The sequence below is a fragment of the Adiantum capillus-veneris genome, chromosome 24 (assembly GCF_014529385.1).
Source record: "Adiantum capillus-veneris isolate H3 chromosome 24, ASM1452938v2, whole genome shotgun sequence".
NCBI lineage: Eukaryota > Viridiplantae > Streptophyta > Polypodiopsida > Polypodiales > Pteridaceae > Adiantum > Adiantum capillus-veneris.
Window position 1 is genome coordinate 98606943 of NC_140954.1, and position 14423 is coordinate 98621365.

General features: G+C 42.5%; 3 pseudogenes; 2 read left to right on the forward strand and 1 right to left on the reverse strand.

Annotated features, from left to right (window-relative positions):
* The first annotated feature begins 205 nt into the window (after positions 1-205).
* Positions 206-2894, forward strand: LOC147426834 (uncharacterized; annotated as a pseudogene).
* Positions 2895-4995: 2101 nt separating this feature from the next.
* On the reverse strand, positions 4996-6910 carry LOC147426835 (uncharacterized; annotated as a pseudogene).
* Positions 6911-12584: 5674 nt separating this feature from the next.
* Positions 12585-13228, forward strand: LOC147426836 (uncharacterized; annotated as a pseudogene).
* Positions 13229-14423: the final 1195 nt, after the last annotated feature.

Genomic DNA, 14423 nt, shown 5'->3' on the forward strand with positions numbered 1-14423 from the left:
ACAATAGCCTTTTGTCTTTTGACAATGCAAGTGTGGTGTGGAGACGGGGTAGGGAAAGGACCTTTAGTGTCCTTTCCCCGTAATCAGTGTGACCATGTGGCGACCAGCGGGGAGTCGGGAGCCACGTGGGAGCACTGATTACGGGGGAAAGGACACTAAAGGTCCTTTCCCGACCATCAAGGGTCCAAGGGAAGGGAGCCAAGTAGTGTGAACAAATTTTAGACCTAAGTGCGCATGGCGGGGGTAGGGTTCTGCGGCATGAAGCTCCTGCGCAAGGCGCGGGAAGTTTCTGAGGTTGCACAGTACGGAGTGGCTCTCCTCCATGCCAGGCAGAGGCGGTTTCCTTCGTTTTGGAGCTAGATGAGGTAACTTTTCTTAACTATGCAAACGTCTAGAGAATACATGTCTGTGTGCGCAGCTAAGGGGCCGGAGATCACATCTACTTGGCAACACAGTAAGGAGACCCTCACGTGACCGGGGCTGCTCTCTCTCTCTCTCTCTCGTTCATTGTGTGTGTGTGTGTTTGTGTGCGCGCACTGCTCGTGGAAAACAGTACGGGCGCCATGGGTAGTAAACGCAAGAGCTACCTCGGAAGAGGACTTTGTGGAGAGATGCGGAGTAGTCGTAAAGGCTAAGTAGCTGCATTTCGGAGCTCGTTGCTGCAAGGTGTCAAGGAAAACGCACTGCTGCAGCGAGGGCATCTGAGCAAGCAGGAGAGAGCCGTGGAACAATTGTTTTTTCGTTGCACTGTTTGCAGCAGCGCTTAGGTAGGGTCATTGGCCAAGGGCTATTCCCATAGGCAACCCTCTTCAAGTAGGGCGTTTTTGGCCAAGGCAACCATCTTCAAGGATGGCACTCATGCCAAAGCTGATTCAATGATGTTAACAGGTTTTGCTGATTCAATGATGAGCAAGGCAAGAGTGCCATCACAACACGAGTTGCTCCTCATGAGGATATGGGACAGAGAGAGAGAGGGGGTTGGAAAATGGTGACATGGCACACAGTGATGAGCAGGACACCAAGGCGAGCATGTCACTCTTGCAAAGTTTGACCAACAAAGTCATGTTCTTTGCTTGCATACTGTTTATTTGTTTAAGTTGTGTTTTTGGTCTTAATGCTTTCCGTTTGTTGTAGATCTTAGTGTTTAAGATTCAGATTTGTGGTGCTCACAATTTGTTGTTGGTGCTCGCTTTTGGTTTTTGTGTGCAGGGTGTGCTATGTGCACATCACCTTCATTTTGCCTCCTGCCTCTTGATTTAGCAAATTCTGCAGGTAGTGGCGAAGGGTTAATTTCTCATATGGACTCTGTAGAATGTGAAAAAAATGACGTGCAGGCTACATGTCCTAGAGCCAATGTCAAGGTTCAAGGGAAAAGTATGTGTGAAAAGGGTTTTCTGAGTGTTGATGCTACTCTTGAGGAGCAGATGCTGAATTTTGCAGAGAATTTTACTAAGCAGAAAGACAATTGGGCACGCAAGAAGTTTGACTTGGCAAAAGATTTCTGGCCTAGATTGTGACGTGCCTCTATAGAAGATTGAGCTTTGACAGCTAAATGAAATGCTAACTAAGTTCTTTCTTGTAGTGAGCAAGCAATGTGGGGGATTATTTCCTTCTGATACGTTAATGGGGATGCTAGGATGTTTTGGTAGGATGATTAAAAAAGAGCAGGATCTGAGAATGGTTGAAACATGTGTTTGTGAAGTAGCTTTTGATATTGCACGGAACCCAATCTTCAAAAGTACGCAAAATTCTGTTTTGGCTGCTATGTGAAGGTCTGTTGTTGCTGGGGGAGTTTGTAAGGACAGAAAGAAGGAACCTGTGATTGGCGTTAGCATGGAGGAAGAAATATTGAATGATGTTGATTTTAGTATTCAACATGGTCGTGGTTGTCAGATGCGGTTTGCTTTCTTTTGCATGTTGCATTTTTCTGTTCGGGGTGGACTAGAGCTTTACAAGCTTGAGAGGCTATGTTTTCTTGTGGTAATGATGAGCTTGGTGGATATGTGAGGTGGGATTATTTTACTAGGTTTCTTTGTGTATAATGCGTTCTATTGGTCTTTTGAATGTTCTTCTTTTCTATGTTGCAGATTTTGTGAGCGTCTAAGTAAGAATTACAAGGTCGACCTTATTCATTATCAACCTAAGCACTTTAGGCCTGCTGTTACAGTCCGGGATAATGATGTTCTTTCTACTTTTTCTCAACTAATGCGGCACATGCCTCGTGTTGTTGAGGGTGACAAACATCTGTTGTATGTTGTTTTACAGCCTATAACAGTCCACGTACAGAGGTTTGGCCTTGATCTTGTATCTCATTCAATGTGTTGTTCCTTGGTTCTTTGATTATGCTACAATATGATTATATGATTATGTGCTTTGTATAGATATGGTATAGTCGTAATCGGGTTTTTGTGAAAGTGTTGAGTGGCCTTGTCAAGAGTATTGGGGAAAAAACTGGTACAATTTGTAATTTCACCAACAAGAGTTTACGCAACACATGTGTGACTCGAATGAGTCTTGGGTAGGTACGTCGGGATGTTGGGATGATGTTAACTGGCCACAAGCGCATCAGCTCATACGATAAGTACGATATGTCTAGCGAAGTGAGAATGGCTATTGCACAGGACATTCTTTTTCAGTCGTTTGATGAGCTCGGTAAACTCAAAGCTTATCCACAGGTGTTGGAAGAGAAGTTCAACAAGTTCTGTCAGAATGTTGAAGGTGCTTTTTTTTTTTTTGGTTTGTTTATTTATTTGATTTTTCTTGATGTATGTTGCTTTATTTTCCTTTGTGCAGGTAGTCGTAGCAATGTAAAGGTGGCTGGTTGTTCTTGTAGTGGTAGGAAAAGTGATATTGCACATTTTGGGACTGATTCTGCTGAGGATTCTGGTAGTGGAATTGCCAATGGTCTATGTGTTGGAGACATGGAAGCTTGAGAAATCTTTGCAGGGCCTACTCTCGAACCCCCTTTGGTGGAGGTACCAAAGATATGCATGTTCAAAAACAATCTATAGGATGTGCATCAAGTGGATGTAGTAGACATGGCGAGTCTGGACCTGCTGTTGGTGGCAAAGAGGGTGCAGTAAAACATGTTGGAGTGTTGTCTTCTCATGGAATGTGGTTCTTGCCTTACAGGATTGTTGATGATATCCCTTTTGAAGAAGATATTCTTCAAGATCTTCCAATCGAGTCCGCTCAAGCTCTTGGGATTTATCCGCGAAGTGGTCCAAGCGACAAAATGTCTTTCTTTTCTGGTTGTAGCATTAGTAATTGTGTTTTGAACGTGTATGTGGGCAAGGAGAACATGTCAATGGGTGACTTTGGGAAGTAGTGGATCTATGCACATAAAACTTCTTTTTATTATTTCTGGCTCTGTTAGATGTTTTTGTAGACTGTGTGTAATTGTCATGGAGATACTATAGCAGACCTACTTGGACATAATGTGAATAGAAAGCTGCATTATTTTGATGATGAATGAGTGCTGCACTTCCTGGTTGAAAGTCCTTGAGATGATGTGCCAGATGTTGGTTGAATTTCCTTGTGCTGAGATTCAACAGTTGGTTTAAATGCTTGCAAGCTACATTATTTTGATGATGAATGAGTGCTGCACTTCTTGGTTGAAAGTCCTTGAGATGATGTGCCATCTGTTGGTTGAATCTCCTTGTTGGTTGAATTTCCCTGTGCTGAGTTGTGAGCATATGGTTTAATTTCCTCATGCTGAGTTATCAGGAGTTGGTTTAATTTCAATGTGCTGAGTTGTGAGCATCTAGTTTAATTTCCTTATGTTGAGTTGTCTGGAGCTGGTTAAAATTCCCTGTGATGAGTTTTCAGGAGCTGGTTAAGATTCCATATGTTGATTTGCCAGTTTTTTATTTGATTTTGCTTTATTTCAGTGTGTCTAACATAATGTTATCATGTTTATATAGCAAGCTGATCACTGTCTTTGTAGTTTAGGAAGCAGTCTGTATGTTGATTTATCATCTTATATAGGCTACTGTTGCAGTTAGAGACCAGTAATTTTCTGAGTGCTGATGTGGCAATCATCCAACTATAGATAGCTTAGATTCCTGTGTATAATGACTGTGAATTTAATGGTCCAGATGTATTGTCCCTTGACCCTGGACCTTGACGGTATCGACATGCTCAATCCACACTTTCTTGCGATTCTCGAAGACTTTAACGTAGTGTTTCTCAAGTAGGAAGGTCACGAGGTAGTCTTTTGATTGTGGACAAGGTGCTCAACATCTTGAACCTGCTACAACCAAGATCGTTGTATGCCAGCAATACCAGCTCTGTGGAAATATGCATATGCTTTTGAGCTGCACCATTCTCGTGTGAGGAGGACAATCTCTTCCAAACCGTCAAGGTCCAGGGTCAGGAGGCAATACATCTGGACCATTAAATTCACAGTCATTATACACAGGAATCTAAGTTAGCTATCGTTGGATGATTGCCACATCAGCACTCAAAAAATTGATGGTCTCTGAGTGCAACAGTAGCCTATATAAGATGATAACTCAGCATACAGAGTGCTTCCTAAACTACAAAGACAGTGATCAGCTTGCTATATAAACATGATAACTCATCATACATTAGACACACTAAAATAAAGCAAAATCAAATCAGAAACTGACAAATCAGCATAAGAAATTTTAACCAGCTCCTGACAATTCATCACAGGGAATTTTAACCAACTCCAGACAACTCAGCATGAGGAAATTAAACCAGATGCTCACAACTCAGCACAGTGAAATTAAACCAACTGCTGACAACTCAGCATGAGAAAATTAAACCAGATGCTCACAACTCAGCACAGGGAAATTAAACCAGATGCTCATAACTCAGCAACACTCATTCATCATCAAAATAATGCAACTTGCTATTCGCATTATGTCTGAGTAGGTGTGCTATAGTATCACCATGACAATAATACACAGTCTACAAAAACTTCTAGCAGAGCCAGAAATAATAAAAAGAACTCCTATGTGCATAGACCCACTACTTCCCAAAGTCACCAACTAACATGTTCTCCTTGCCCACATACACGTTCAAAACACAATTACTAATGCTACAACCAAAAAAGAAAGACATTTTGTCGCTTGAACCACTTCGCGGATGAATCCCAAGAGCTTGAGCGGACTTGATTGGAAGATCTTGAAGAATATCTTCTTCAAAAGGGATGTCATCGCCAATCCTGTATGGCAAGAACCACATTCCATGAGAAGACTGCACTCCAACATGTTTTATTGCACCCTCTTTGCCACCAACAACAGGTCGAGACACGCCATGTCCACTACATCCTCTTGCTGCACATCCTATAGACTGTTTTTGAACATGCATATCTTTGACACCTCCACCAACAAGAGATTCGAGAGCAGGCCCTGCAGAGATTTCTCCAGCTTCCATGTCTCCAGCACATAGACCATTGGCAATTCCACTACCATAATCATCAGCAGAATCAGTCCCAAAACGTGCAAGATCACTTTTCTTACCACTACAAGAACCACCAGCCACCTTTACATTGCTACGACTACCTGCACAAAGGAAAATAAAGCAACATACATCAAGAAAAATCAAATAAATAAATACACAAAATAAACAATTAAAGAAAAGCACCTTCAACATTCTGACAGAATTTGTTGAAATTCTCTTCCAACACCTGTGGATAAGCTTTGAGTTTACCGAGCTCATTATACGGCTGAGAAAGAATGTCATGTGCAACAGCCATTCTCACTTTGCTAGACATATCATACTTATCGTATGAGTTGATGCGCTTGTGGCCAGTTACCATCATCCCAACATCTCGAGGTACCTGCCCAAGACTCATTCGAGTCACACATGTGTTGCGTAAACTCTTGTTGGTGAAATTACAAACTGTACCAGTTCTTTCCCCAATACTCTTGACAAGGCCACTCAACACTTTCACAGAAACCCGATTACGACTGTACCATATCTATACAAAGCACATAATCATATAATCAGATTGTAGCATAATCAAAGAACCAACGAACAACACATTGAATGAGATACAAGATCAAGGCCAAACCTCTGTACGCGGAATGTTAATAGGCTGTAAAAAAACATACAACAGGTTTTTGTCACCCTCATCAGCACGAGGCATGTGCCGCATTAGTTGATCAAAAGTAGAAATAACATCATTATCGCGGACTGTAAAACAACAAGCCTAAAGTGCTAAGGCTAATAATGCATAAGGTCAACCTTGTAATTCTTACTCTGACACTCACAAAATCTGCAACATAGAAAAGAAGAACATTCAAAAGACAAATAGAACGCATTATACACAAAGAAAACCAGTAAAATAATCCCACCTCACATATCTACCAAGCTCATCATTACCACGAGAAAACATAGCCCTCTAAATCTTGTAAAGCTCTAGTCCACCCCTAACAGAAAAATGCAGCATGCAAAAGAAAGCAAACCGCATCTGACATCCACGACCATGTTGAATACTAAAATCAACATCATTCAATATTTCTTCCTCCATGCTAATGCCAATCACATGTGCCTTCTTTCTGTCCTTACAAACTTCCCCAACAACATACCTTCGCATAGCAACCAAAACAGAATTTTGCGTACTTTTGAAGATTGGGTTCCGTGCAATATCAAAAGCTACTTCACAAACACCTGTTTCAGCCATTCTTAGATCCTGCTCTTCTTTAATCATCCTACCAAAATATCGTAGCATCCCCATTAACGTATCAGAAGGAAATAACCCCCCACCCTGCTTGCACACTACAAGAAAGAACTTAGTTAGCATGTCATTTAGCTGTCGAAGCCCAATCTTCTCTAGAGGCACGTCACAATCTACGCCAAAAATCTTTCGCCAATCGTCAAACTTCTTGCGTGCCCAGTTGTCTTTCTGCTTCGTGGAATTCTTTGCAAAATTCAGCATCTACCTTCAGATGAGAACCAGTGAAGAGAGGGTATGCCGAGGATCCAAAGATTTAGAGATGTGATATGTTGGGCGGGCAATTATATCACAACTGATAAGGCGTTTTGTGTGGATTTGACATGAAAGGATGCGACTTTGGAGGTAAGCCCTAGTGGCTATAGCTTCTTCCCAATATGTGAGTGGAAGTCGAGCGAGTGATATCATTGAGCATTCTACTTTGACCAAGGTGTGATTTTTGCACTTGGCAACTCCATTTTACTGAGGGTGATCCGGAATTGTGAATTCCCGTCGGATACCTTGTGATACACAATATTCTTGGAACTCACTGCTTGTGCACTCCCCACCATTATCTATCCTCAAGGCTTTGATCTTTCTATCCAATTATGTCTCCACCACAGCTTTGAATGCCTGAAATTTGATAAAAGTTGCACCTTTATCTACCAAGAAATATACATGAGTGTATCTTGTATAATCATCGTGAAGATTAGGAAGTATTTCATGAAGATTAAGAAGTATTTGTTACCGGCGAGTGATGGTGTCTGCATTGGGCCACACAAATCTAAGTGTATGAGCTCAAGAGGATGAGTTGTATGGGACTTTGACCTTGGAAATTTGAAATCCCTTAGCCTTGCCCAATATGGATGCTTCATAAAATGTGATTTTTGTAATTGTGGTTGGCATACCCACCACTAGCACCTTTTGCTGCATATCTTTAAACACTTGTTGCAAGGCATGACCTAATCTATAGTGCCAAGTAAGAGTCTCCTCTTGTTTAGGAGTATTGATGACAGAGGCAAGTACTTCGGCTTCAACCTTGCTAGAGACTAGAGGATATAATTGCCCTTCCTTAGGAAGATATAGAGAAACGCTTGTGATTGGTATCAAGTGTTTGCAAGATGCACTTATCATGTGTGATTGAGAAAGTAATTCCCTTTGAAGCGAGCTCTCCTACTAGGATGAGATTTTGCTTTAGACCAAGTACAAAGTATCCCTTGTCTAGGTGAGCTATGGTTTTAGTTGGATGGGTGATGAGACATGTAATTGAAGGAAGGGTGGGAAAAATGTTGGATACAAGAAAACCACTTCACAATGCTTGAGGGAGAATGAATGGCAGTATATAAAAGAGCAGGTGCATGAAAATTCTAGTAGCTTAAAGGTCAAAGACCTTAGTAGAAACGCATTCACATAGTATGTCTTGTGTTCAGTGCTTACCATGAGAGAAGTCCACCCCTCAAATCTAAGCATAACTCCAAACTTCCAGAGCAAAGGTGTAATTGTACGCATTTTTATGCAGACATTATGCCGTATTACATCGTGTACCTCTATGGATAGCTTATCATTGCACGTTTGTTGTTTTAAGGTTCTGATAGAAAATGTGGGGAAACACTTCCGTAAGAATAGAAAACCCTTGACTTGGTTGTGTCAAAAGCACATAGCTTTTGACTTTCCTGACTAAGCTCCATCACAAGCAGACATAGGCTGCTCATTGTGACTATTTTGCTTTATGTTTCTGCCATAGAGTGAAGCTAACAGTCCAAGCTTCCATCCTCCATGTATTAAAAAATGAACAATCTCTCATTAGCTGCCTTGCATTATAGTAGCCCAACAAGGGAAGGAATGAGGTTATTCTGCCTTGATCCAATTTTTTCCATATTTGCCATAAAATCTCTATTGCCCTAAACTCTGGTGAGGTTTTGGTCAGAAATGGGAATCACAGTCACGTAGGTTATGATGTCCAGGTCCTTTGGGATGGCGCTGTTGAGATTGTTGTTGGCAAGATCACAGTATGTGAGGCTTTTGAGCCTGGGGTGGAAATGGTGTGGTGCAATGTCAAGATACGGATGAAATTAAAAAGGCTTTGCAAATAGAGAAGAGAACCAATAAGATGGGGGAGGCTTAATGAATCTCTCTATAACCTCCAGCTACATTCCTACCATGGCTAGCTCCAACAAAATGAAGCCCTCTAGCTGATTGCCACTAGCATCTAACGAGACAAGAAACTTGCAATCAGCCAATCCAATGTGGGCAGGATTGTGTCGAACAAGGACCCAGATGCAAGCAATTGATTCATCAGCATGAGACTCCTGAAGGAATGCTACTTGTGATGTAAAGAGGTTGCTTGTGGTGAGGAGAACGAGCTACTCTAAGCTGCAATTTCCCAAGGTGGGTAGATTTGTGCCGTGCCGTTGAAAAGGTGAGAACCAGCAACCACACTTGGCTTGTCACTGAGCAGATGTCAGGTCTTCTCCCTCAATGAAATGAGATTGGCCCACTCCTTCCTGCAGGTAAGGCAAGACGGGTAGTGGCTTTGCCATTAACAAAATTATGATATCTAATGTGACAAGGTCAAACCGTTCGAGGGCACTACCCCAGACAATTCATTATCTACAAGCAACAACTTCTTGAGAGAAGGACCACAAAGAAGGATAGGATGCTTCCTGTGGTATGGGATAAAAAGTAGCATTTCCTTTAGTCTAACAAGAGAGAAGAGAGCAGCTTCCTTCGGTCCAAATTAACATGGTAAGATATCAATGAAAGAGCTCCATTCAATCCAAAGTAATGTGATAAGACATTAAGATCTCCCTTCTGTCCAAATTAACATAATAAGGCATCAATGAAAGAGATCCATTCAGTCCAAAGTAGCATGATAAGACATTAAGAGCTCCCTTCAGTCCAAATTAACATAATAAGACATCAATGAAAGAACTCCATTCAGTCCAAAGTAACATGATAAGACTTTAAGAGCTCCCTTCAGTCCAAAGGAAAGCTTTCTTATCAGCTTTCTTCAGTCCAAAGGATACTAAATAGCTTACCTTTTTTCAATTTAGGGTGAGGTGGCTTCCTAGCCTAGGGTAGTTCTCTCTTGTCTAAGGAGAAAGAGTTCCCTTCAGTCCAAAGTTTCTTTTAGTTCAAAGCTCCCTTCAATCCAAGAAAGTATAATGAAATATTTTCTTTACCACAAAAGTGAAATGGAAAAATCTAACTTTTTCCCAAAGCTCTACCCCCGTTTCTTATACACCCCAAGGAGTAACATATCCATCGAGTGCTCTATGAGGGTTGAACCCACAACCTGGGGCTACATCAATAACACCTCAACCAACAAGGGTACTAGTAACCTTTGGATAAACCGCTTGGTTTTATAATGGATTTTTTATCAAGGATGTTTTTACTAGCTCTATGAGCTCCCAACAATGCAAAAGGTCTCTACATATGATTGGAATGTGTACATTCTTACATCATAGGACACAATGAAATGTTTTCCAATGAGAACTATTGTTGTTGCTAAGAAAACCTCTCTCCATTCAGTGTTTTCCAAGCCGAGGGTCCAGATACTGACGGTTTGACGCGTCATCGATATATCCATTGCCAAGCGTGTGAGAAGTACATTCAAATTGTTTTGTTTTAAAAAACAATTACTGGCGCCCATACCGAGGGACATATTGACAGTTATTCTAACGCATATATTGGAGGTTATTATGACTTAAATAATGTGCTTTATACCGACTCTTATACCGACTAGTGTAACATTTAATGGCCTAATAACTTGTGTGTAGCGGAAATGAGTATGAACATAGTGGGCATTTCATTAGAATAGATTCCTAATGAGAATTATAAGAGTGCTTGGGTGGAGAGAGCAACAAAAAGCATAACACCTAGTTAGATAGCATCGACAATACTTTCAAAACAAAGATAAATTAAGCTAATGACAACAGTTGAGGACCGGATTTGCATGGAGCCGGCCCCCCCTCCAAAAGGCTTTGTATTATGATTTCTCCCATCAAGAGAGACATTGTACAATACAATTCTTTGTTTTCCTTCAAGACTAGCTAGTGCAATGAAGATGAAAGCTTCATGCACTAAGCAAAACACTTAGCAAACACAACTTGAGTTATCCCCGTTCTCAGACCCAAGACCTCACACACCTTCGAAGATGGTGAGAGCTAGCAGGGTATGAGAGTAGATTGAGAGGAAGAAGGAGTATCTTACGAGAAAGATGTACATCTCCTCACATAATCACTCATATTAGCATAGGCTAGCTTAGTAATTAGCTTGGTAGAGGAGATGAGCATGCATTGAAGCTTGGCTCTTGGTTGGATTTGCATCCACATGCCAAGAGTGTGTCGATGTAGGCTTCTATCTCACAAGCTTGGAGTAGGTGATGAGCTCTCCATTAAAGCTTGGGAAGAGATAGTCTTCTCTTTATTCACACAGGAGATTGTGTGAGTGTGTGTGTGATAATTCCTTGCAAAAATCAGCCCCCTCTCTCTCTTGGGCGAGCCCTCTTGCTATTTGCTCTTGCTGAGCCCTCATTGGCTCTCCCCAAGTCAAGCAAATGACTATTAAGCAGCATAAGTGATAGCTTTCTGACATGTGTCCCCCTTTCCCCTTTTGTGAGAGCTTTAGGTAATTAAATAATTAAACTAAACTCTCATTGGACCCCTTTGCCTCTTGGCCAATAGGAATCAGGCAAGCCATTGGGCTCCTGAATGCTCATTGGACCCCTTGTGAGACTGCCCAATAGTCTTCTAGGAGACTTAATTCTCATTGGTTTCTTTTATTAAATGTTTTTAAATTAATTAAACTAGATTTACTCTAGCTTAATTCTCATTGGTCCACTTCAAGGGTCATCCAATAGAAACTGGGCACACCTTGTGGGCATCTGGCCTAGGGAGCTGACATGTGTCCCTCATTCCCTTTGTGTAAAGGGAGCCTGTGTGTGTGTGTGGCTTTCTCTCTCATCCCCTAGAAGAAGGGCTCGCCCCCTCCCATGTAGGGATATGTGTTGACTTTGGAGAGCACACAAAGAATCCAATTCCCCCTAAGCTTTAACCCTTTGGACACAACTTTGAATTTTGGAACCTTAGCATTTTGGAAGTCTTAATGGGCTGAACCTTAGGTCTTTTTAGCCCATTGTTGCACATGGCTCTTTTGCAGATGGCCCCCCCTTTGGATCCCTATTTTCCCTCCTTTGGATCCCTACTGTGGCCGGTCTGCTAGCTTAACCAATATTCTAGCCTTTTCTCCCCTGGCACTTCCCCACTTTAAATGATTAGTTTAATATGAGAAAATCATTTAGGAGAATTAGATATTGATTGTTATGGCAACTAGTATAGTGGCGCCGCCTCAGGCGGCGGCATGGACCCTCTTTTTCTCACTTGCCCCCCCCCCCCTCCCCCCCCCCGCCCCCGCACCTTTCAAGATCCCAACCCACTCATCCTTGCAGCAAGAGCTTGCAACTTGCCATGTGCAAAAAACTGGCAGTCCGCGCTTCAAGAATCTGGTTGAGACTTTGGAGTGTATTCGACATGATTGCCTCCATAGTGCCTAAGAGGCTTCAAGGGCATGCAATTGTGTCTAGGAGTTGTAAATTCGCAAAGGCCTTGCAAGCCTTCGATGATCTTCACGCTCATCTGCAAGCCTCCACAATGTTGAATAAAATACTCATGCATCAACACCCTACGCTTGTAGGCGCCCAATCGAATGCCCTGCATTACATGGTCCTCTGTATAATCAGGGGTCGTGGCATGAATGCATGCTCGTTTGGTGCCGCGATGGATATTGTTCTACGATGGAAGCTTTGGATGAAAGACGTAAGCTTGCATTCAAAACTAAAGCAGGGTAACTACGGCTTCCTCTCTCTCTCTCTCTCTCTCTCTCTCTCTAGCTTGACAGAATGGACATTGGCATCCGCAAAGAACCTACAACCTTCTACTTGTTTTTCGTGGCTCTGAGGTCTTTCTTCCTGGTGTTAAAGACACATTTTCTTGCAAGGGAGGTGGATGCATCCCTCGTGGGTGTGCCACTCGCTCACAGAATCTCATGGTGGTGCCGGTTCTCAATCTTTCTAATGTATGTTCTCATACAGATTCATTGCATATTCTTGGGCACCCCCCAACTGGCTCTCATCAACCATGAAGAGCACCCCTTGTTTCCTCCTTTGCCCTACATTGTTGGAGAAATTGTGCATACTCTTTGCATTCGCCACCTCAAAATGGCAGGCCTCTTGAGCTCATAGGGGATTCTTACCTTCAGCGCTCCCTAATAAGGCGCCACGCCATGTAGTATGCCATCTCCACTGCAGGTACCCATTACCTTCCCAATATTATTGCTCTTCTTGCTATGTCGAGCCTCTTCCGGGTCGTGGGCTGGAAAAGGGTCGCTAGTAAAATCCATGTGGATGCTTATCCATACCCTTGCATGCCATCATCGTTGGCCCCTTCTTCCATATCAGATCTGAATGTGTGCACATCAACATCACGATTTTTGCGGTTGGGGATATCAAACATTCCCTCACTGTGGGATTCTTCACATAACTAAGATTGACTCATCATCGACACCACAATCTTTGGACAAATTTGAGAGAAAGAGTCTCTTACCTTTTAACGTTGTCACACAATCACAGACAGCATTACATCTGCCTCATAGCCATGTGCTTCCATTGCTGTTACCTTCCTCCATTTACACAATCTACCCACCATCGCTACAATCACAATCATCATCAGCTTTGCAATTGCCCGATCCACTTTTGCTGACATTGTATCGTCCAAGTTAATATTCAATTCTATATTTATCTCCTAATGCAATGGAACCTGCAAACGTGTGTGTGTGTGTGTGTGTGTGTGTGTGTGTGTGTGTGTGTGTGTGAGAGAGAGAGAGAGAGAGAGAGAGAGAGAGAGAGAGAGAGAGAGAGAGAGAGAGAGAGAGAGAGAGAGAGAGAGAGGGAACTGCAACCTCTCTCAAGATCAGTGGCGTGGAAGAAGGGGGAGCGAATGGTGAGCAGGGATTGAAGCACGTACACCACAACGCAGTCATGAGCAATCACAGGTCGTTGCAGTCCGAGGTCTTCGAAGTGACACGTAGCTCCATGCGTAGCTGCATCATCAGTTTTGAGCTTGCACACCTTCGAAGAAGAAGATGAACATGTAGTGGCAACATTTTTCTGTTCTCTCTCTCTCTCTCTCTCTCTCTCTCTCTCTAAGCTAGTTGGCCGCATTCGCGCTCTCTCTCTCTCTGTAGCCTGTGTCGGTGCAGGTTGCACCTTTTGGTTCCAAATTCAAACTCACTCTCTCTTTCTCTACCGTTGGGGATATCTCACCTTACAATCCGCACAGGTCGTTGAGGCATCTGTGTGTGTGTGTGTGTGTGCACATGCATGCCGTGAAAATCGACTGGATGCTAGAGGATACACACAACGTCTACATACTTGTGGAGGTCGACACTGAAGGAGTACGAGCGGAAGTACTTACTACTCCCACTGCAAATGCAATGTATGGGCGAGTAGCAATCATTGCATACATTAAACTACCCACTGCAAACGCATATGGAATCTTATCCATTTCAGCCTGTTCTTCCTCAGACACAAGACAATCTTGTTTGCTAAGTTTCACATATGGTGGCAATGGAACACTCAATGCCTTTCCACATACAAAATAAGGATCAGCCAACTACCATCCTTAGCCTTCTTTGTATATAGACAGTGATCGAACTCACTACGTTTGTAGCCTTGAGAAAG